The following is a 22,877-nucleotide window of genomic DNA, read 5'->3' as shown; positions in this document are numbered from 1 at the left end:
CATTTTGATTAACCTGTACCCTGATAAACTACGGTTGGATTTTAAAGGAGAATTTCACAGCCCTAGGGAATCCCCCAGGATTGCATCCATTACCTATCCGTGCTTATCCCGGGATTATCCCTAAAAATCAATGATGCAATCCAGGGGGATCCCCAGTGCTGTACCATGCTCTAATAAAATCAATGATGCAATCCAGGGGGGTCCCCAGTGCTGTACCATGCTCTAATAAAATCAATGATGCAATCCAGGGGGATCCCCAGTGCTGTACCATGCTCTAATAAAATCAATGATGCAATCCAGGGGGATCCCCAGTGCTGTACAGTGCTTTAATAAAATCAATGATGCAATCCAGGGGGATCCCCAGTGCTATACCATGCTCTAATAAAATCAATGATGCAATCCAGGGGGATCCCCAGTGCTGTACCATGCTCTAATAAAATCAATGATGCAATGCAGGGGGATCCCCAGTGCTGTACCATGCTCTAATAAAATCAATGATGCAATCCAGGGGGATCCCCAGTGCTGTACCATGCTCTAATAAAATCAATGATGTAATCCAGGGGGATCCCCAGTGCTGTACAGTGCTTTAATAAAATCCAGGGTGGCTTATCACTGTAGGTATTATAATTCAATATCACAGTTTACGATTGAGGGTCCAATTCTGAGGAAACTCGCTATAAGGCAAACATAAGGGCAAAGTGCTTTACATTGCTTTACATTGCGCATCCCCTTCATGCTGTGATTTTGAAGGGAGTTTGAGCTGGCTGGCGCTGGAGAAATTCTGTTAGCGCTGACCAATGAAGAAAGAGTGGGAGTCAAAAGCTGCCAGGAGGGTCGACAGCGCCTGTGTTTCAAATAAACCTCCCCTCACCTGGTTAGATTGAAACGCAGTCACCCCGATCTGCACCGTCATCGAAATCACTCGTAGCGAACATACAAATGTGGCCCCACCCCGAAAGTTACATCGACCACTGGCACTGAAGCAGACGTTAAAGAACTGGGCGAAACATGCCACCAAAATCACATTGCAGGGCAAAGGCATTTTGCTCCCGTTTGTGTTTTTTCAGCAACATCAGTGCCCATCGCGTTTTGCCCTAGCGCAAGAGGTTTGTCCCGTCATCAAAACTGGGCCCTGGGAGTTTGTGCATAGAAATATATATATATATATATATATATATATATATATATTGAATTGATAGCCAGCAACTTTCACAAGAATCCCAGTTAATAAACCTCCTCTGCGTGCATTTTATTCATTACATTACAAGGTAGGTATGTGAAATGATTACACATTCTTTTGTTCAAATTAAAGTTCTCTGTTTTACTGGTAGCATACAGTAACACTAATGTCCATCTGGCAACGAGATACGCTTCTTTACAGTTCAAAAAGAAATGCAGTAAAAGGTTTTAAGATATCCCTCCCCCTCCAGTGAAGAATGCAGCAAGACAGATTTAATTGGCTAGCCAGCTTAGTTTTTCTGTCAGTATTGGTTGCTTGCTGTTGTTCTGTTGCAGAACACCAAATATCCCAGAAGTTTGGAATTTTTTTTTTTTAAACTTCATGTCCAAGGGACAGAATGCTAGAAAAATCTACTTGTCTTTCTTAAAAATCTACTTGCACAGGCCCTGTTGCAGAAAACACACAAAAAGGTAGAATATAACTTGTAGGATTTTGTTTTTATCCAACAGTGACCCCAATCAATTGATTGGTGACTAGCAACCGTTTCTGCTTCATGAAATTTAAGATACAAAGGGGCAGTGTCAGCATGATCACTGGCACTGGGGTTACACAGCTTTCATTGTTCTTTTCTTTATCCTGGCTTCTTTTCCTGAACCCAAAGTTCAAACGACTCTGAGACATGGTTCAAACTATTTCCTAATGATTGATTTAAACGTCATCTGTTGTTTTACAGCACACATTTACTTGGCGCAGATGTCTTAGTTTCAGGAACATGATGAGGTACTGTGTTACTTAAATAATTCATCATGGAGCCTTAGATGTATGAGAATAGGAACCATTTTGCATTACTGGCAGTCTGCAGTTTTTATAGGACATGGTATACAATGCGTTGCTGGATTGAAGGACACATCCTGTGTGAATTGGAGTCCCCCTGAGTTATATTTATATATCTATGGGAGCACCAGTTTGAAATAGAAATATATTGTCAGATAAAAGACCAGAATAGGCTTCTGAATGGTAGAGCGATTCAATTAAAACGACACATGTATTTCTATATATTGACGTCAGTAAATGAGACCTGTCTTTCTACCACAGGTTAAGCCCTAGGTTACCTTTTTCCACACCTCTGCCTAAAAAAAAGAGAAAGAAAGATAAAATACACTGACGACTCAATTGTTTGTATAATCTCAATGCATTTAAATCTATAATGTTTATCATAATATTTAAATGTATTATATTGCAGACAAAGCATATACATATATATATATATATATATATATTTCTAAAAAAAAAGTGTCAGTGAGAGCTAGGTTTGCATCCTCAGCACATGATTACACACATTAAAGGGTAAATGGAGACAGTATTGTGCTCCGCTACAGTAGAAAATGCACTAATGTACAATGTTCTCTGATCTTCAAAAACAAAGAATGTAAAACAAATATCAAATCAATACAGTTATACAATATATTGCACATTATTACAGTACAATTGTGCGACACTATTTGGCACAACAAGGGGCTTCGGGCGATATGAATTCCACACCGCTGTAATCTGCTGTAACCACAGGCTTCTGATATTTACATGTTGTATAATACAGAACTTCACAATTACCATTTGGTTTTTGTTATCATGAATAAACTGCTTGACAGGACATCTTAAATCTTAAATCTAGAGCAGTGTACAATATAATTCTGTATGACATGTAATCACATTCCTCTTGCCAGTGGTGAATACAAACACTTGAGTTCAGAATGGTTTGCGTGCGGAATGTGTCTTATCAAGGGGTTTCAGAGATCTGCCCCCTGTGTCTCCCAGGCTCCAGTCTGCTTGCCTCCTCCTCCTCCTCCTCCTCCTCCCCACCCTGCCGTCACTCACTGGCTGGTCTGCTATAAGAGGCAGTGGACTGGAGAGCAGCTGCTCAGTTCTCAAGCAGATCCCTGGACGCAGAGCTGGGGAGTGACTGGGACCTCTGGAGGAATATCCTGGAGTGGGAGGAATCATTTGGAAAGCTGTGCTCGAGGCTTTAATGAATCATGGCTGAGTCGGGGTTGGAAGGTAGGCGGGCTGCAAATGTATTTTCTTTGTTTAATTTGGTAGAGTGGCTATAGACTATAAAAAAGAATGTAAAAAGCACTTGTGTAATGGAATTGTGCCTGAATTCTGCGTTTTCTGTTTACAAGGTTCACACATACAGCCATGGTGTTTAACTGCTGAAATCCATGTAAATGTTTACCATGGTAAGTTTGCAGTGGGATTTTGCAGTATTCTCTGTGCATTAACTCTAGTTTACCATGATTTGGCATATTTGCAAATCATGCTTACTTATTCTTTACCATGCTTTCACTATGCTTTATTATACTTTGCTATGCTTTTTTAGGGTATTGTGACAGTCTGGCTCGCTGTGGTGATGTTGATGACGTCACGGACCAGGAAGTAACTCAAACCAAAACAGTGGATGGGCGGGTGAAGCTGAATGCTGCGGCACTCAGCGTATTTATTAATAAACAAAACAAAAGATTTAACAAAACACAAAACAAAAGGGCACGAGGGCCAAATGAATGAACAAACAAGTAAGTGATGTGCTGGGTAATCCAGCACGTTTTAGCAATTGTTTTTTAAATGTTGCTTTCTCTCTCCGCTCTCCCGTACTCTCCTCTACACTCAGCCTCAAGTGCAGAGAGCTGCAGGTTTATATACTCTGGCCGAGGGATTAACTAGTTGGTAATTATCTTATTATCCCTCGGCCAGAGTCTGCACGCGTTTGGTAAGGATGCATGACTGTCAGCTAGTTAAATAATCAGTAGCTGATCAGCCATGCATCCTCACAGGGTTTTTAAATATAAAATAATAAAAGACGCAGCGCTTTTATCCGCGCCGTAAACAAAAATACAAATAATAATACATAGAGGCGGGACACTCCGCCACAGGTATTTTAAGCAATGCAATGCATTAGAATTCATTGGACTCTCCTGACTTTTAGTTGTAATTATTGAAGCCCCATAGCACAAAAATATGCACCCCCCCAGCCTTTTGTTGTTGTTTTTTTCTAGTCAAACCCAAGGGGTATTTCCCTGAAAGTCTGAAAGTATCCATTAAACGTAGAACACAGCGATTGCTTTTAGTTGGGGGGATGCTCTGATCTGCCCCTCTGTGTTTCAGAGAAAGGGAAAGCCTGCTGCACATATGCTGCACAAAACAACAAGACAGTGTACTGACAGCCAGCCAGCTGGTGCTGGTGCAACTGACACACACAGCAGTGGAATTACCATGTGCAAGCTGATTGATTGTTCAACTGTTTTTAAGATTCAATTTCTAACTGGACTGTGATACAAACACAGTTTGGGATTTCATTTATGCATAACTATTAAAACTCAATAGTGTTACATTTAGAAATTCTTAAAGAAACATTCACTGGACATGATCGAGGGCTGTGTGGAGGAAGAGACATTGAGAATTGATAATAGAAGATATGTGTTTTATAACTTAGAGAAGAGTAAGGAGATTTCCCTTCACTCACGGAGAACCTTCCTCGTGGAGGACAAATCCAGCGGCAGCTGGGCTTCTAAGGTTGGGAAGTGAGCTTCACGTACCCCCAAGAGGGAGACCGTTGCAGAGGAGGGCGCAGCTGCAGAGGAGGGCGCAGTTGCAGAGGAGGGCGCAGTTGCAGAGGTGGAGAGCTGAATAGAAGAGGAAAGCATATTGGGGAGGAGAGGAGGATGGTGGAAAACAAAAAATCACAAGAGAGCAAACTCAAGGCTTGGGGTTTAAATAGGGGTGTGGCAATGTGCCCCGCCCCTGTGTGCATTTCTGTGTTGTATGTTATGTGTGCTGTGTTAATGTTGGTGTATAGGCATTGGTACACGGGATATAAACGGGTCTGTGTTTCACGTGTGTTTAAAAATGTATAATTGTATTTAAGCACAAGGATTGCACATTACTTCACATGCATTTAAAGTAATTAATATGCGAGCACGAGGTTGCACATAATTAATTCACGTGCTGGGATTCAAGTGAATAATTAATTAGTAATTGAATCCCGGCACAACAATATATATAGGTGCACGTTTCACTCACTCAGAGTTGTGTGTTCGGTGAGTGGAGAACGGGTGTGGAGAAGGAGGTAAAATTAACGAAAATAAACTAAAATAATAATTGATAGTTGTTTGTCTGTCCGTCCACTGTTTTGTTTAATGTTAATCCGTTTTGTTTGTCTATTTATTTTGGCCTCAAGTGCCGTGTCCTGTTTTTCTGTTTAAAACCTTTTGTTTGTTTATTAAAACACTGATCGCTGTCGCGACTCGGTTACACACAGTACGTCTGTCTCTGTGATTCTTTCTGGTCTGAAGAAGTCCTCCCTGCAGCTAGCCTGTCACAAGGGGATTAACAGATTTTATTGGTAGGAAGGAAGTAGGGGGAGGAGCTCTCACTCATGCCCCCTGAATAACACAAGTTTACAATAATAAATTCAATGACAAATGTTTAGACTTCTTTCGACTAATTTATCCATAACTATTAAAAACTCAATAATGCAACACTTTGAAATACTGAAAGAAACATAATAAATTCAATGACCAATGTTTAATAGTCAAAACTATTGTGACCTGTGATCCTCTATAATGAAGCATTCTTACGTGAATCAGGATTTACAAACACACTATACTAAAGAGATCAGGATTTACAAACATGCTAAAGGGATCAGGATTTACAAACACACTAAGAGATCAGGATTTACAAACACGCTAAAGGGATCAGGATTTACAAACACACTAAAGAGATCAGGATTTACAAACACGCTATACTAAAGGGATCAGGATTTACAAACACGCTATACTAAAGGGATCAGGATTTACAAACACGCTATACTAAAGGGATCAGGATTTACAAACACGCTATACTAAAGGGATCAGGATTTACAAACACGCTATACTAAAGGGATCAGGATTTACAGGATTTACAAACACGCTATACTAAAGGGATCAGGATTTACAAACACGCTATACTAAAGGGATCAGGATTTACAAACACGCTATACTAAAGGATCAGGATTTACAAACACGCTATACTAAAGGGATCAGGATTTACAAACACACTATACTAAAGGGATCAGGATTTACAAACACACTATACTAAAGGGATCAGGATTTACAAACACGCTATACTAAAGGGATCAGGATTTACAAACACACTATACTAAAGGGATCAGGATTTACAAACACGCTATACTAAAGGGATCATGATTTAGTGTATGCTTTTTTTATTACAATGGCAGAAAATGCTAGTCATCTGCAGTCAAACAATGACGAGGATCACAGGAAAAATTCAGCCTGTGTGTGTGGAATTAAAACGATGATCTCTAAAATGGATTGCTAAAAATGAAAGACTGCATATTTTTTCAGCACACACACACACACACACACACACACACACTATACAATTTGCAACACAAAGAGCGTTCCTATTCCTGTGCAGGTGTTCCGCAGTTGACACAACTCACAATTATGTTTTAGTTCCATATAAGTATAGTCTCCATTACATTGTATCAGCATGAAACCCATCTGGGATTTCTATACAGTAATGCATGTGACTAAACCTGCCTGTCTGTGTCTTATCAGTGCTGCTTTCCTCATGAGCTCCATAACACATGACAATATTATTAACAATAAAGAAAGTTTGCCTTGCACAATAACACACAGTACATTAGAAATGCGGTGCGTTTTAAATGCATCTCTGCAAACACACACCTACGCACACATTGATTAGGTTGACCTCAATTAGGCAATGCTCACAAACACAATTTACTGCAGTTAAGAAAGAAATGTGTGTGTGTCAGAACAGCAGTAAGTGCTCATTAAGATGAGTTACATATTGGAAATCACTATCTCCACATATCATGTGTTATTATTTTTAATAACTAGTGAGTTAGAGGCTGCATCTCCTACACCCAGCACTGGCTTCCAGTACAATGCTATAGCTAGGGAGTTAGAGGCTGCATCTCCTACACCCAGCACTGGTTTCCAGTACAACACTGTAGCTAGGAAGTTAGAGGCTGCATCTAATAGCAAAAAGTACTGGCTTACAATTGTTGGCAGTACCTAGTGTTTCACGGATGATTGTGTTTCACAGATGATTATTGGAAATACCCAGTGTTTCACGGATGATTGTGTTTCACGCTTAATTGTTGAAAGTACCCAGTGTTTCACGGATGATTGTGTTTCACGCTTAATTGTTGAAAGTACCCAGTGTTTCACGGATGATTGTTGGAAGTACCCAGTGTTTCACGGATGATTGTTGAAAGTACCCAGTGTTTCACGGATGATTGTGTTTCACGCTTAATTGTTGAAAGTACCCAGTGTTTCACGGATGATTGTTGGAAGTACCCAGTGTTTCACGGATGATTGTTGAAAGTACCCAGTGTTTCACGGATGATTGTGTTTCACGCTTAATTGTTGAAAGTACCCAGTGTTTCACGGATGATTGTTGGAAGTACCCAGTGTTTCACGGATGATTGTGTTTCACGGATGATTGTTGGAAGTACCCAGTGTTTCACGGATTGTGTTTCACGGATGATTGTTGGAAGTAGCCAGTGTTTCACGGATGATTGTTGGAAGTACCCAGTGTTTCACGGATGATTGTTGGAAGTACCCAGTGTTTCACGGATTATTGTGTTTCACGGATGATTGTTGGAAGTACCCAGTGTTTCACGGATTGTGTTTCACGGATGATTGTTGGAAGTAGCCAGTGTTTCACGGATGATTGTTGGAAGTACCCAGTGTTTCACGGATGATTGTTGGAAGTACCCAGTGTTTCACGGATGATTGTGTTTCACGGATGATTGTTGGAAGTACCCAGTGTTTCACGGATTGTGTTTCACGGATGATTGTTGGAAGTAGCCAGTGTTTCACGGATGATTGTTGGAAGTACCCAGTGTTTCACGGATGATTGTTGGAAGTACCCAGTGTTTCACAGATGATTGTGTTTCACGGATGATTGTTGGAAGTACCCAGTGTTTCACGGATGATTGTTGGAAGTACCCAGTGTTTCACGGATGATTGTGTTTCACGCTTGATTGTTGGAAGTACCCAGTGTTTCACGGATGATTGTTGAAAGTACCCAGTGTTTCACAGATGATTGTTGAAAGTACCCAGTGTTTCACGGATGATTGTGTTTCACGCTTAATTGTTGAAAGTACCCAGTGTTTCACGGATTGTGTTTCACGGATGATTGTTGGAAGTAGCCAGTGTTTCACGGATGATTGTTGGAAGTAGCCAGTGTTTCACGGATGATTGTTGGAAGTACCCAGTGTTTCACGGATGATTGTGTTCACGGATGATTGTTGGAAGTACCCAGTGTTTCACGGATGATTGTGTTTCAGGCTTGATTGTTGGAAGTACCCAGTGTTTCACGGATGATTGTTGGAAGTACCCAGTGTTTCACGGATGATTGTTGGAAGTACCCAGTGTTTCACGGATGATTGTGTTTCACGGATGATTGTTGGAAGTACCCAGTGTTTCACGGATGATTGTTGGAAGTACCCAGTGTTTCACGGATGATTGTGTTTCACGGATGATTGTTGGAAGTACCCAGTGTTTCACGGATGATTGTTGGAAGTACCCAGTGTTTCACGGATGATTGTGTTTCACTGATGATTGTTGGAAGTACCCAGTGTTTGTGACGATAGGTAAATGTATCGGTGCTTGGCTATATATTACTTGCTTCCTTTAAAAAAAAAAGATTACGTAACATTGGGATTGCAGGGGCAGGGGTATAAAGCTAGCACTGTTGCAGGATGGGAAAAAAAAGACGTGCGCAAGGTGTGTTGCGGGAGATATGGTTGAGCTGAGCAAGAGAGAGACAGAGAAAGAAGAAAGTTTTGAAAATATGGCGGCACGCTACTGAAGACAACAAGTTTAGCTGTGTTTTGTTTGTTTTGCAAGTATAGCTGTTGGACAGAATAAAGAAAAAACAACAAACTATTCGAGTGAGCTGTGTTGCAGTGTTGCGGTGAGAGCTGAGGCTGGAGTGCGTGTGGAACCTGGGGAAGACGTGTTGCTGCCGAATCTACATCGGGTTTGAGAAAATAAACTTTTGTTTATAGTTTTTCCTGATATGGACAGTTGCATTTTCATCGAACTGTCTTAACTATTTCATGCTGATTCTTTATTGCGGTGGAAGGGGAGAGCGTACTACTAGTTTTATTGCTCTTAAACTAATGTAAATTCACTGCGATTTGTTCTTAAACACAGATGCACTTTATTTCTGTTTCTTTCATTTCTCCTGCTTCTTTGGATAAACGTGCTGGAACTCTTGTGCAACATTTAATTAATATATTGTTTGTTGGATTACATGCTATATATTTGTAAATTGTTTCCCTGTATTGCAATGCATTGCAACCTTATTAGTTATGCTATATAGTTTTATTATTTCTATATTTGCATAGCATAAGTGGGCCATTGACTGTAGTTTTTATTGACGATTGCAAGTTAAGAATAGTGTCAGTTAAGGACAAATTATAAACAATATAGCATAATGGATGGTCTTTTCTAAATCATGATTAATTGATCACTTAATTTTGAAATTTAAATGCTACTTGTGATTTTAAATTGGTGGTTTGAGACAAATCAATAGATAACTATTTAATTGATGATTAACTAATCTATTATATGCTAACTATTTAATTAAAATGTTATGTGCAGTCTATTTATTAGTTACTTACATGCAATATGTGTAACGAGTTTATTAAGTGTGCAAATATATATATATGTATAACTTATTTGAGTACACTATAACTGGTTGCGCAATATATAGTGATGTGCAATATAATTACCTGTTGGGCTCAGTATAACCAATTAATAGTGTGATTTTCTTTCGCCTTCTGTTTTCATTATTATTTTGAGCACTTGAAGGTGCACGGATTGGGATACCTGTGTTGGTAACCCCGTGGTCCTGGTTTACTGTCGGCAGTATCCAGACCACGGACCACAGCGCCCTCTGCGGGCTAAACTAAATAAAAGAATAAATAAGGAAAATAAATAAATCTGAGCACCTGTGTGGTGGTTACAAATAAAACCTTCTGTCTCCTGTGTCAGTGAATACCCCCACCCTTCCACATGGGGAAACACTGAATAGGCTTCAGGGCACAATGCTGTGGGTATCAGTGCATAGTGCAATATTAATAGGCTCCCCCATCTCAATTCACCACAATTTAGCAAAAATAGTTACTAAGCAAATAACAAATCTAAGCAAAACTATGGAGAATGAAATATGAAATATTTTGAAAATGGAGACAAATTAAGATATATGAATCCTCGTGAACTTCACATTAAAGAAATGCAAACTGTCAAAATGCATCTTAAAGCGCGACTTGTCATATGGAACAGAATAACAGAATTATCTTAATATATTGTTCTTTTTGTTTAGAATCACTTTGCACGTCATTTTCTGCTTCAGTCTTCAGACCTGGGGATGTTTTAAGCACCCATTTGCTTTCTCACATAGAACAAACATAAATGGGGGCAGAGCGTCGCAGTGGGGCAAGGTAATGGTTACACTCTGCGTACCAGCTGAACTTAGTAAGAAGGCATGATTCTGAGAAGGCAGGATTCTGAGGCCACACAGGGACTTCACACTTCTGTGTTTTAAAAAGTCACCAAGACTTGACTGAAACAGAAAATCGCATACAAAATGATTGTAAAAACAATACATTCATTAAAGTAACAGTATATTTCATATCCATTCAAATGTATCTTTAAAGTTAGAAACTATAAAAACTATAAAAACAACAAGTCTTTTGAGGTCTCAGTTTGAAGTCACTCAGTTTGTAAATACTTGCACATGGAAAGTTTGACTGTTACTGGGGCACTTAATAATCTCACATGATGCCTGATATAAAGCAAGCTATTTTGGCTTGAGCACAATTTAATTGTTGCTTATCTGGCTGTTATCAGCTAATTGCTGCTTGGTTTACCAACATTATGAAGCTTACCCAATGTAATCATGTCCTCTATTATAGTAACTGCAGGGCTTAGATTCAGTGAGACAAAACAAAGTGACTCTGACTGTGCTCCCTACAGGACAGGCTTCAGTGACTCAGACTGTGCTCCCTACAGGACAGGCTTCAGTGAGAGACTGTGCTCCCTACAGGACAGGCTTCAGTGAGAGACTGTGCTCCCTACAGGACAGGCTTCAGTGACTCAGACTGTGCTCCCTACAGAACAGGCTTCAGTGACTCAGACTGTGCTCCCTACAGGACAGGCTTCAGTGGCTCAGACTGTGCTTCCTACAGGACAGGATTCAGTGACAGACTGTGCTCCCTAGAGGACAGGCTTCAGTGGCTCAGACTGTGCTTCCTACAGGACAGGATTCAGTGACAGACTGTGCTCCCTACAGGACAGGCTTCAGTGACTCAGACTGTGCTCCCTACAGGACAGGATTCAGTGACAGACTGTGCTCCCTACAGGACAGGCTTCAGTGACTCTGACTGTGCTCCCTACAGGACAGGATTCAGTGACAGACTGTGCTCCCTACAGGACAGGCTTCAGTGACAGACTGTGCTCCCTACAGGACAGTGTCAATTATGAATGGCTATTGAAGGGAAATGACCATCTTCAGCATTTTAAAATTAGTGGATCAGATTTTATTTTACAGTGTGACAGGATTGACCGAGGTTTGAGACTCAGAGACAGTTTTAAGTTCAAAAATAAAGTTTTTAATAAACAAAAATACAAAATAAACCGGCACGAGGGCCAAACGAAAAGGTTTCAAACACAAAATAAACACAACAAAACTTACAAATAAAGCTTCCAGGCTGGGCGTTGCCTTCACTGGATTAAAACAGACAAACACAGCACAAACAAAACACTCCTTCTCTTCTGGAACTCTCTCTCCAACTCCCTTCAGCCAGGGCCTCTCCCCTGGCTTTTATTCCCTGTGGCTGGAGCCCAATTAATCAATAATTGCTGCTTATTCAATTAGGGCTCCAGCCACATTCTCACATGTTTTCCTGGCAGGGAGGAATTTTAACCCCCTCCCTGCCAGTCCCAACCATGATCATAAAGACGGGGCAGTCCCCCGTCACATACAGGTTTTGTTTTTTACAGTTTAGGTTAAACCATGTCAAATTTTGAATTTAAAGAACTAGCCTATCCCTTATAAAAGTTCACCACGGTAAATGTGCACAGTAATTTTGTAGTTTCCACCATGCTTTTACCATGGTTATACTATGCATTTTCCATAGTTTGCCATGTTTTTAATATGCTTTACCATGCTTCTCTGGGCTTTGCAATGCATACCTATGATTTTTTTCATATTGCTGTGCTTTACTATGGGACATTTTTAGTTGGGATATTTCAGGACATACACACAGAGCAGGGAAAAGCAGGTGAAATCATGTTGTATGTTATGACACTTAAATAAAACCTCAGAAAATTTACATGAATATGAATAATTGAATACACTTATTAAAAAGGGTTGGGTTTATTGGTTTAACCCTCAAATCAGAAACCCAGTTTAAGTAAGTAAACATACGTCACATTGTTGTGATAAGCAATAAAAGAAGAAGCGAAAGAGAAGTTGTGGGCTTCTTGCTCTCGAGTCCAGATAAGTGTAGTTTATTGAAGATAAAAGTTCTGAGTTGCAAAGTTACAACCAGACATCTTAAAGGTTACATGCTGACAGCAGTTTGCAGGTATCCTCTCTCCAAGCACGGATCAGAGCAATACAAAGCACATTTCAGTATTCTCAGTTTAAATGCAATGTTTCAGTGACATCATGATTTTTCTTTAAACCAATCACAAGAAGACAAGTTTCTTTTGGTTACAGTTATACAATCTCTTAATCAGTCCAAGTATCTAACATTGTCGATCTCCCTGAAGGGGCTAGCTTTTATGACACCATCATAAACCAAACTTGTTCCTAAGCCTGAAGGTAATTTAACCTTGTAGTCAAAGCAAAGACAGGAGATAACCTGTCCTGGAACAACCTTATGGTCATCCTTTTGTTTAGAGTAAGAACAGGAACAACTGAAAGATCTTAATCAGCTCTTCAGGTTCTGACCAGAATTCAAGACAGAAAGATTTGGTCTCTCTCTACCTAAATTTAACCAAAATTTACCTTCATAGTAAATTCAATCTATGAGTTGTATTATAAGATCTAACAATGAATTTATCTCTATTTATAAATGTACCAACACACATGTTACCTTTAATAAATCCTTTATAATAGACTGTGATTCAAACTATGCTGATCCTGTTCTAGAAGCAGAGCCCTATTTCAAAGTATATACTGATCCTGTTCTAGAAGCACAGAGTCCCATTTCAAAGTATATACTGATGCTATTCTAAAGCACCGAACCCCGTTTCAAAGTATGTATTGATCCTGTTCTAGAAGCACAGAGCCCCATTTCAAAGTATATACTGATACTATTCTAGAAGCACAGAGCCCCATTTAGAAGTATACGTATCCTGTTCTAGAAGCACAGAGCTCCATTCCCACAGCTTGGTAACTTGAGGAAAACTCTGAGGATGAAACATTTCTGAAAAAAACAATTGTGCATAGTTAAGTAAACATCATATATTCATCATAATAAAACAAAACATCATAATGAAACAAAACATTACATTTAAGTTGGAATAGAAAAGCAAAGCATATTTACCTCTATATATTGTAATACGTTTTCACTGAATTTAGGTTCGTAGCCCCTTTTTAATGCAGACCCAGGCACAAGAATTGACGGTTTTAAAGCACTTTCATGCAATTTTATTATTTACAGAAATAAGACAACTGAAAACAAAACAAAAACCTACCGCTTGGAGCGATAACTAAACTTTTTTTTACTTTTGGTTCCTAACTAAAATCGGACGGCTAAGCCTTTTACCAATTTTATAACAATTCTTCAAACAGACAACGGTTTCCCACTACCTTTACAAAACCACACAGGTTTCCTTACCATGACAGCCTCTCTCTCCTCACACAGACTGGAGACTGCCCAGAACAAACATTTATCCTGGTTTAAATACCTGCCTGCTAATTGCAGGCAGGTGGCATTAATTTTATTATTAGAGCCTGACTCCCTCCAGTGGCATTCTGGGGGATTTAGTCTTTTGGCCCCTCCTTGACTACATCTTTTCCCCTTCCTCCCCCTGGTCTGTTACACATCCTCCCCCTTGTCTTAACAAGACACTGGCCATTTAACGGCCACCTCCCTCCACCCTTAAAAGAGCACCCACCCTCAAGTCCGATTTCTTTAATCTTCGCCCTCTTCCACGGGCGGGCTTGAGGGTGGGTCGGTCCCTCCGGCGCTTCCAGTGAGGGACCGCGAACCGGCGCCACGGGACCCCACCGGGATGACAGGGGTGACTGAAGCGACGGCAGGGGAACAGGAGGATGCAGCAGCGGGCAGAGGTCTTCACCTGGGGACCGGCGCAGCGATGTCCGATCACCCAGGGGGAGTGAAGCAGCGAACAGAGGGAGCACCAGCGACGTCTGGCAGCAGCCCAGCGACGTCTGGGTGCTCGGGGAGAGCGAAGTAGGGAGCCGGGGGAGGAGCTATTGTATATATTACACACAAGTGGTGAGGAGGAAAATTGACTTTCTGCCTTCCCAGACTCACACTTTGCTCTTGTGGTTTATCAGGTCTCTAGAAACCCTCACTTGAACCTCTTAGGTACAGTTGGGTGTACATTTATTTCTATAATATTACATTTTTGTAATGAATGAATGATATGAAGCACCGCGGCTGTCCATTCCTTTGTGTTTTTTTGTCGATACAGAATTGTGCATGGGTACGCTCTGAACATGCAGACACCCAAGTCCAATTAGCATTCTGTGAGATAACACAGTATAATAATGACAGCATTGCCTTAACAATCCATGTGAGTGCACAGGAGCTGCACTAATGGATTAGAGATGACTGCTCTCTAGGACTAACCCTATGCTGGCCCTCCTCTCATTATCATCTACCCCCACTCCTAAAGGCAACAGTGTTCTGTTTTTGTCTTGTAGCATTTCATTAGTATTCTTTACATAATAGTTTTAATAATGCCTTGGATCATAGATATTAAAGCTATGCATCACTCGACAAGTAGCTCCACTCTCACGCTGCACTGTAAACTGGTTTCAAATGTCCACTCAGCCAGTGAGAGCGTCTTAAGGAGATGACCAGTCACAATACATATTAGTGCTCCCAACATTCATAGTTTCTCTCAATTAAAGGTACAACTTATGGAACTCAAGTATACACAAAGTTCAGATCGTTCTGTTAGTGCTAGTAAATCACAAAGGGCCTTATTTTCAAAGCAGTTACTCCAGTCTTTAACTCGTATTTTTTAAAGAGGTTAAAGACTTGTTCATTTATACAAACCAGAAACAAGTAACACAATCAAAGTTCTCTTCATCTCTCTCAAGTAACACAATCAAAGTTCTCTTCATCTCTCTCAAGTAACACAATCAAAGTTCTCTTCATCTCTCTCAAGTAACACAATCAAAGTTCTCTTCATCTCATGGTGTTTGTTTCTCATTTTGTAATTAAAAATTAATATGAATTACTCCTTTCAAAAAAAACGAGTGAATTAACAATAGAACTGCCGCAGTTGGCACTACTTCAAAAAAATGAAAGATATACAGTATAATAAAATAAACATTTCAAAAGAAACTAGTGTGCAAACAGGTGTAAACAGGTATATGTACATACAAAACGATAAAAACAAATTATTTTTTAATTTAAAACGAGTCACGTTTTCTCTTGAGGGGTGTCACTCCGTGCAGCACTGAATCTAGGTTGAGCTGCTGCAGCCTGCTGCTTCGCATTTTTCTGATCGAAATGTTTCTGCCAAAGCCCTGTGGCTAGCTTTAAGATGAAATCTCTCCTACTGATATTTTCCCAGGTGCATTCTTTGTACAAAACAAAGGAATTTATAGCTGCCAGGTCCAGTAGAGATAAAAACAGGCTTGTGTATATATATTGTAGCGTTTTTGTCAGGTTTATGAAGCAGGACTCACGGAGACAGTGTGGAATTCTCGGTCTCGAATTTTTATTGAAATAAACAGAGAATTCCTGTCAGGGGCCGGAATTCATGCCACTAAAACAACAAACCCTTATTTATCCTCTATTGCTATCTCTCAAGTCGCTGTCACTCACTCTCAGTCTCTCTACCCTCTGTCACTCATGCACCACCTTATATATCTTCTCCTCATATCCCGCCGCTGTCCGACTCAACCAATCGACCCATGGTCTGCAGTCCCCCTTTTCCCGCTGCTAACTAACGGCGTGACCCGTTCCCAGGCGCGTAGCGTCCATTGAGGCAGCCGTTAAAAATCGGCTCAATTCTTAGTGAAGACGAAAAAAAAAAAAAAAGATTAAAAAAAAAAAAAAAAAACGTACCCACTTTATTTTTTAAGAGTGTAAAATTATATATATATATATATATATATATATATATATATATATATATATATATATATATATATATATATATATACACATTACTGTTATCTCGAGCTGTACAGACACTGCGGTATGTAAAATTCGCGCCACAAAAATGTTTCTCATTAGTCAGTTTCCCAAGTTACTCTGTACTCTGGTTTACAGTACAGCACTAACATGAAACGGAGAAAAAAACAACCAATTACACATTTCTTTCAAAAGAAGCCAACTCTTGGTAAGAATCAATGTTAAGTGAATTATCATTTATATTGTTGTTTTCCCCTGCCCGATGTGACGTTTTTTTTTTTTCATCTAGAATGTTTTAACACCAGCACAGCAAAAATCCAAGTACCTGTTTTTATGATGACATTAAATGTGTAGCTAAAACGGAATAGCTGGCTGTATGTTTTTTTTGTTTTTTTTTCTCGTCACTTTAACTGGACAGTCAGCTCGTCCAAGTATCACTCTACCTGCCATAGCATAGCGTTTCAGGCGGGGGAAACCTCTGCGACCGGTTTCCCCCGCCTGAAGTACTGTACTACTTCCTATCGTCGATTTATATTGACAAAAGAATATTAGAACTGAGTGAGAAACTGTGTAAACGTTCAAAGGAGATCTAGCGTTCAGAGGTGGGAACATCACATTATTATTATTATTAGTGTTGTTATTTTTGGTGAATCCAAGTACTATAGGGTCATACAAATATTGTACACGAACAGCCATTATATGGCTTAAACCCAGCCGTCAGAGTCCAGAGCTCTAACTACGACTACCACAGCCAGGGCAGGATTAACCTTTTGTGTGCCTGGCGCCAAACCGATTTGTGGGCCCCCATTTGTGGAACCATTGTAAAAGACTTTTTTTTTCATCATTTTCTTAGTCACTTGTTCCTTGATGTTTACTCTCCCACTCTGAAACAGTGCATGCACAGGCAATACACCTGTAGTGTATACTCAAAACACACTAATAGTCACTTTCAAAACACTCTCAAGCTCAAAACACGTTGCTTTTTACAGTTATGGTATTACATTTGTATTTTCCCCAAACGTTTTTCAGCTAAAGCGAACTGAATTAACTAACATAACAATGTACTAATAGAAACTATAACCGTGCAAATGTACTGTATATCAAAATACAGAGTTGAAATACAAAGTAAAGAGTTAAAATTCACAGTATCAGCACCAGTCACAGTGACAGAAGTGTCAGCACCAGTCACAGCAGTATCAGCACCAGTCTTACCAGTCAGCAACAGTTACCAGTCCCAGCAGTGTAAGGCAACTTAAGTAGCAATGAACCAAATGCATGTCAATAAAAGTATGAACCCATCTACCTATTAATACTGATGTTATATTCTTGTCCTTTAAAATAACATACTTCTGACAGTGTCAATATGGTCATTTTAGGTTGCTGTGGTTTTGCTGGGAGACAATTAGTTTTAATCTTTGAAATAATATGGGTCATCAAATTTTAACATTAACATCATCATCCAAGGGACTAAATATTGCTTTGCATGAACAGTCTCCAGGCTTTATAAGATGATTACTTTTACCTTTGTAACATGAACAGGATCTGCAAGAGGTTTGTTCAACTTTTTTTTTTTTGCCTCAGTAAAAATCTAAACCTAGCTATGCCCCCTGAATACACATAATATAAAAGATAGACAAGACAAACGGGACAGACAACAAGTCCTGCAACGATACAATTGTCCGGGTCGTTACAATATATACAACTTTCAGACATGTAGAGTAATTTAAATTTGAAAACCTCAAACTGTCAAAATGACTGCCATGGTGGTTCTAGTGTTAATTAATAAAGGAAAATATTTGAAAGTATGGACCAAAGTATACTCAAGGGCTGCATTGCCAGTATTTAAAAATAATAACCTTGATATAGTTTAAATCAAATTCGTCACATTTGGAGAACTGTCAGCCAATATAAACAACAAAGACCATTCCCTGAGAGCTGTGCCTCGGTCAGTGAATCTATTGAACAGATAAGCAACGTGCTACCTAACACTTCATGTTATCAACAGGTAGGGATTAACTGAGATGTGCCACCCCTTTTATAAACATGGATAATAATGCAGGTTCCTAAGCAACTTCAAAGTGGCAAAACAAATCCAAATAGGATGCAATAATAGCATTTTCATTGAAATAAGGAAACGTTGATGAAAAGAGTGCTGTTAAGTGACTATTGTGATGTCACCGTTTTGAGTGAAGGAATTCCCAGAGATGCCTCTGTTATGATGTTGTAAAGCAGGTGATGTCAACCAGTGACGCCGTCAGGCTCGGGGAGGTATGACACAGGCCCGGTTTTTGGGATGGAACCGCATAACAGTCTCGCGTTTTGATTGGTCCATGTCTGTCACATGAATATGTCGTCACACGAGTGGAAAAGCGTGCAGGCATTTTTAACATTGTGATCAGAGAGAGCGTGATCTGCTTTCCACAACCTTTCCATTAAAATATAATGTGGTATTACGCTGTACTGATATAACAAACTATGGGTGATTACTTTATATGAATTATCATGTTATGCACGAATGTAAGAATTGACTTTCTGTGGTGGTGTACTTTTTTCTTTCAAGTAGCATATATCTATAATCGTTTTTGCGATATATTTTAATATAAAATGTATACACTATTGCAGTTTTGTTAGAGGATACATTAGTTTATGTCTAATGTAATCACAGTTTTACATACAGACTGCCCCTGTTTTCATTTACGTCGCAAATTCTGGGCCGCTTTGCTTTTCAGATAATGTCCCGAATTCTGGGCCGATCTGGTTTTTAGATAACGTCCCAAATTCTGGGCCGCTTTGGTTTTTAGATAACGTCCCAAATTCTGGGCCGCTCTGATTTCCATTACACGAGAGTAGATGTTAAAACTTCATGCTGATTTGAACTCGGCTCTCGCCAAGATAAGCACCAACTAAGACGTAGCTTTACAGTAAACTAATGTGATCCATATGTGTCTCCCTCCATTTACGTTTCCTTCCATATGATGATGTAGATATCCTTCTGTCTGGTGTTAATGGCTGAAGTGTAATGCTGGCTCCAGGGATCAGCTTATTTTGCCTCCCTGGCGCATCAGCACACACAACGGCTGCGATGCTGGCTCTGGGGATCAACCAAAGTGCGGCCTCCCCAGCGCATCAGCATAACAACCGTCTGGATTGAGCTAAGTAGGGTACATCTCTGGGGTTTTCAAGTGGGCACCTTCCATCCTCAGTGTTTCGTCGACTAGCCCACGACACCTCAAGAGGGCTCGACGGTGATTCTGGCGTCCCAGCATCACCCCCCTCTGTCCCCCACTCAACTCAGCCCAGCTTACTTACCTGTCCCCAGCCAGAATCTTTCCGTCTCAACCACAGCCAGTTGCTGCTCCTCTCTGCTGCTTCAGATAAGTTCTTCACTGTGCGACGCAACTCTTGGCCACTGAATCCGACGTCTCTGAGAAACCGGGTTGTAGAGTGTGCCACAAATCCTCGACAACCCACTTCCACTGGGTAAACCCGAACTCTCCATCCTCGCTGTTCCGCTTCAGTGGCTAGTTGAGCATACCGCAGTTTCTTCCTCTCATACGCCTCATCTACAGCATCCTCCCATGGCACTGTTAACTCTACCAGGTGAACAAGGTGTGCTGATCCAGACCACAAGACAATATCTGGTCGAAGGTTAGTGGTGGCAATCTCAGGTGGAAAAATAAGCCGTTGACCAACATCTGCCAGCATATTCCAGTCTCTAGCAGCTTCCAGTTGTCCTGGGCGAGGATTGGTTTTAACACCTTTTCTTGGTGGTTGCTCTCCTGGGCGGAGGAATGTTGTCTTTTGTGTGTAATGTTTTGATGGAACAGGTGGCAACTTATTGGTCATGTTACGCTTGTCTTCCAATGCTAAGGCCAAACATCGCAGCACCTGGTCATGGCGCCAAGTAAACCGTCCTTGGCTAAGAGCCACCTTACATCCTGTCAAAATGTGCCTTAATGTTGCAGGTGATGAACACAAAGGACATGAGGGATCCTCTCCTACCCAGAGGTTTAGGTTCTGTGGTGATGGGAGAACATCATATGTTGACCTGATGAGGAAACTGATCCTGCTCTGTTCCATTGACCATAGGTCTTGCCAGCCAATCTTGCGTTGTTCCACACTCTCCCATCTCATCCATTCTCCCTGTTTGGCCTGGGAAATGGCCTTTATACACCTCATCCTCTCCTCCTGCTTTTGCACCTCGTTGACTACCAGCTTCCTCCTTTGAGCTGGGGCCGCCTTGTGCCATGTAGGAGGAAACCAAGACCCCCTCTTCCATGCTGAACTTGCCCCATGATATCACCAATTCGAAGGGCAGCCTTTGCATCTTCCACAGCTTTCTTTGCCGCCCACTTTCTTCCAGTTTTCAACACAGGTGCTGCCTCCCTTACGCATTTATCGCGTGACTCTACTAATGTCATTTCCAGTCTGACCTTGGCGCACTTAAACTCCTCGGTTAGAGCAGAGACTGGTAGCTGCAGTATTCCTTTACCATAAAGTCCCACTCTGCTGAGGCAGCGTGGAACTCCCAACCATTTCCTGATGTATGAACTGATTAAAGCTTCCAGCTTCTCTACTGTTGTCAAAGAAACCTCGTACACAGTCAGTAGCCACAGCAACCTCGGCAGTAGACCAAACTGAAAGCACCAGAGTTTTAGTTTACCTGGTAGAGCGCAGCTGTCTATGCTCTTCAACCCTTCCACTGCTTGTTGTCTAACTTCTCCCACACGAACTGTGTCCTTTAGATCCCCGTCGTACCATCTCCCAAGACTCTTCACTGGCTTCTCAGACACTGTTGGTATTGCCTCACCATTAATGAAGAATGTTTTATCTACTACTTTGCCTTTAATTATAGAGATGCTCCTTGATTTGTGGGCTTGAATTGCATTCGTGCCCATTCAATGTTATTGGTTAATTTGCCCAATAATCGATTAGTGCAGGCTACTGTTGTAGTCATGGTTGTCATGTCATCCATGTATGCTCGAATTGGTGGTAGTCGCATTCCAGAAGCCAAGCGCTTTCCTCCTACTACCCATTTTGATGCCCTAATGATTACTTCCATTGCCATGGTAAAAGCCAGTGGAGAAATGGTGCATCCTGCCATTATTCCAACCTCTAGGCATTGCCATGTAGTGCTGAATTCTGAAGTTGAAAAACTGAATTGCAAATCTCCAAAATAGGCTTTCACTAAATTTGTTATTGTCATCGGTACACTGAAAAAATCAAATGCTGCCCAAAGTAGTTCATGTGGCACTGAACCATATGCATTAGCCAAATCCAGGAATGTCACATGGAGCTCCTTCCTCTCCTTTTTAGCTGATTGAATTTGTTGCCAGATCACATTGATGTGTTCTAAGCAACCTGGGAAACCTGGAATGCCCGCTTTTTGTATTGAAGTGTCAATGAAGCAGTTCTTTAATAGGTAAGCTGACAATCTCTGAGCAATAATGCTGAAGAAAATCTTGCCTTCTACGTTTAATAGGGAAATGGGACGAAACTGACTGATGCTTGTAGAATCTTTTTCTTTAGGTATAAAGACTCCACCTGTTCGGCGCCATGCTCTTGGTACAACCTGTTTTTCCCATGCCACTTTCATCAATTTCCACAGAATTCGTAGAACTCCTGAAGCACTCTTGTACACTCTGTACGGAACTCCATTAGGCCCTGGAGATGATGAAGCCCTTGCTTTTTTCACAGCTTGCTCTATTTCTTTCCACTTAGGTGCACAGTCCTCCATTTGGTATTCTGGTGGATTGATAGGTGGGATGTCTGATGGAACTGACATAGGCTCCTGCCTTTTTGAATCTGTATGTGTTTCCTCCAAATATCTCTCCAGCTCAACCTTAGATGCTTTTAGTGTGCCATTCTTCTCACTGGTGAATAACTTCTTTACAAATTTGAATGGGTCTTTATAAAAGTTCGCTCTCGCACGCTCCTTCTTTTTGTAGCGTTTCCGTAGGCGCTCAGCTCTGCGCAATGTTGCAAGCTTATCTTTTATGACCCTTTGTAAGAGATTGAGTCCCTCCTTCTGACTTTGTTCTGCTCTTCTCCATTGATTCCTCAGCTGTCTCCTTTCTCTAACTAAGCGTTCAATCTCCTGCTGCCGTCTAGACTTGGTTAGCTGCAGTGTGGAGTAGTGGTTAGGGCTCTGGACTCTTGACCGGAGGGTTGTGGGTTCAATCCCCAGTGGGGGACACTGCTGTTGTACCCTTGAGCAAGGTACTTTACCTAAATTGCTCCAGTAAAAACCCA

At 40.8% G+C, this 22,877-nt stretch overlaps 1 long non-coding RNA gene across 1 annotated transcript; it reads left to right on the top strand.

Annotated features, from left to right (window-relative positions):
* The first annotated feature begins 3,107 nt into the window (after positions 1–3,107).
* LOC131699097 (uncharacterized) lies at positions 3,108–5,487 on the top strand. Its single transcript, XR_009308024.1, has 3 exons — positions 3,108–3,235; positions 3,361–3,417; positions 3,558–5,487. It is a non-coding gene; the product is annotated as an uncharacterized LOC131699097 (long non-coding RNA).
* The last annotated feature ends 17,390 nt before the right edge of the window (positions 5,488–22,877 follow it).

This window comes from Acipenser ruthenus, chromosome 21, assembly GCF_902713425.1.
Source record: "Acipenser ruthenus chromosome 21, fAciRut3.2 maternal haplotype, whole genome shotgun sequence".
NCBI lineage: Eukaryota > Metazoa > Chordata > Actinopteri > Acipenseriformes > Acipenseridae > Acipenser > Acipenser ruthenus.
The sequence above is the reverse complement of the archived record's forward strand: the minus strand, read 5'-3'. Positions and strand labels throughout refer to the sequence as shown.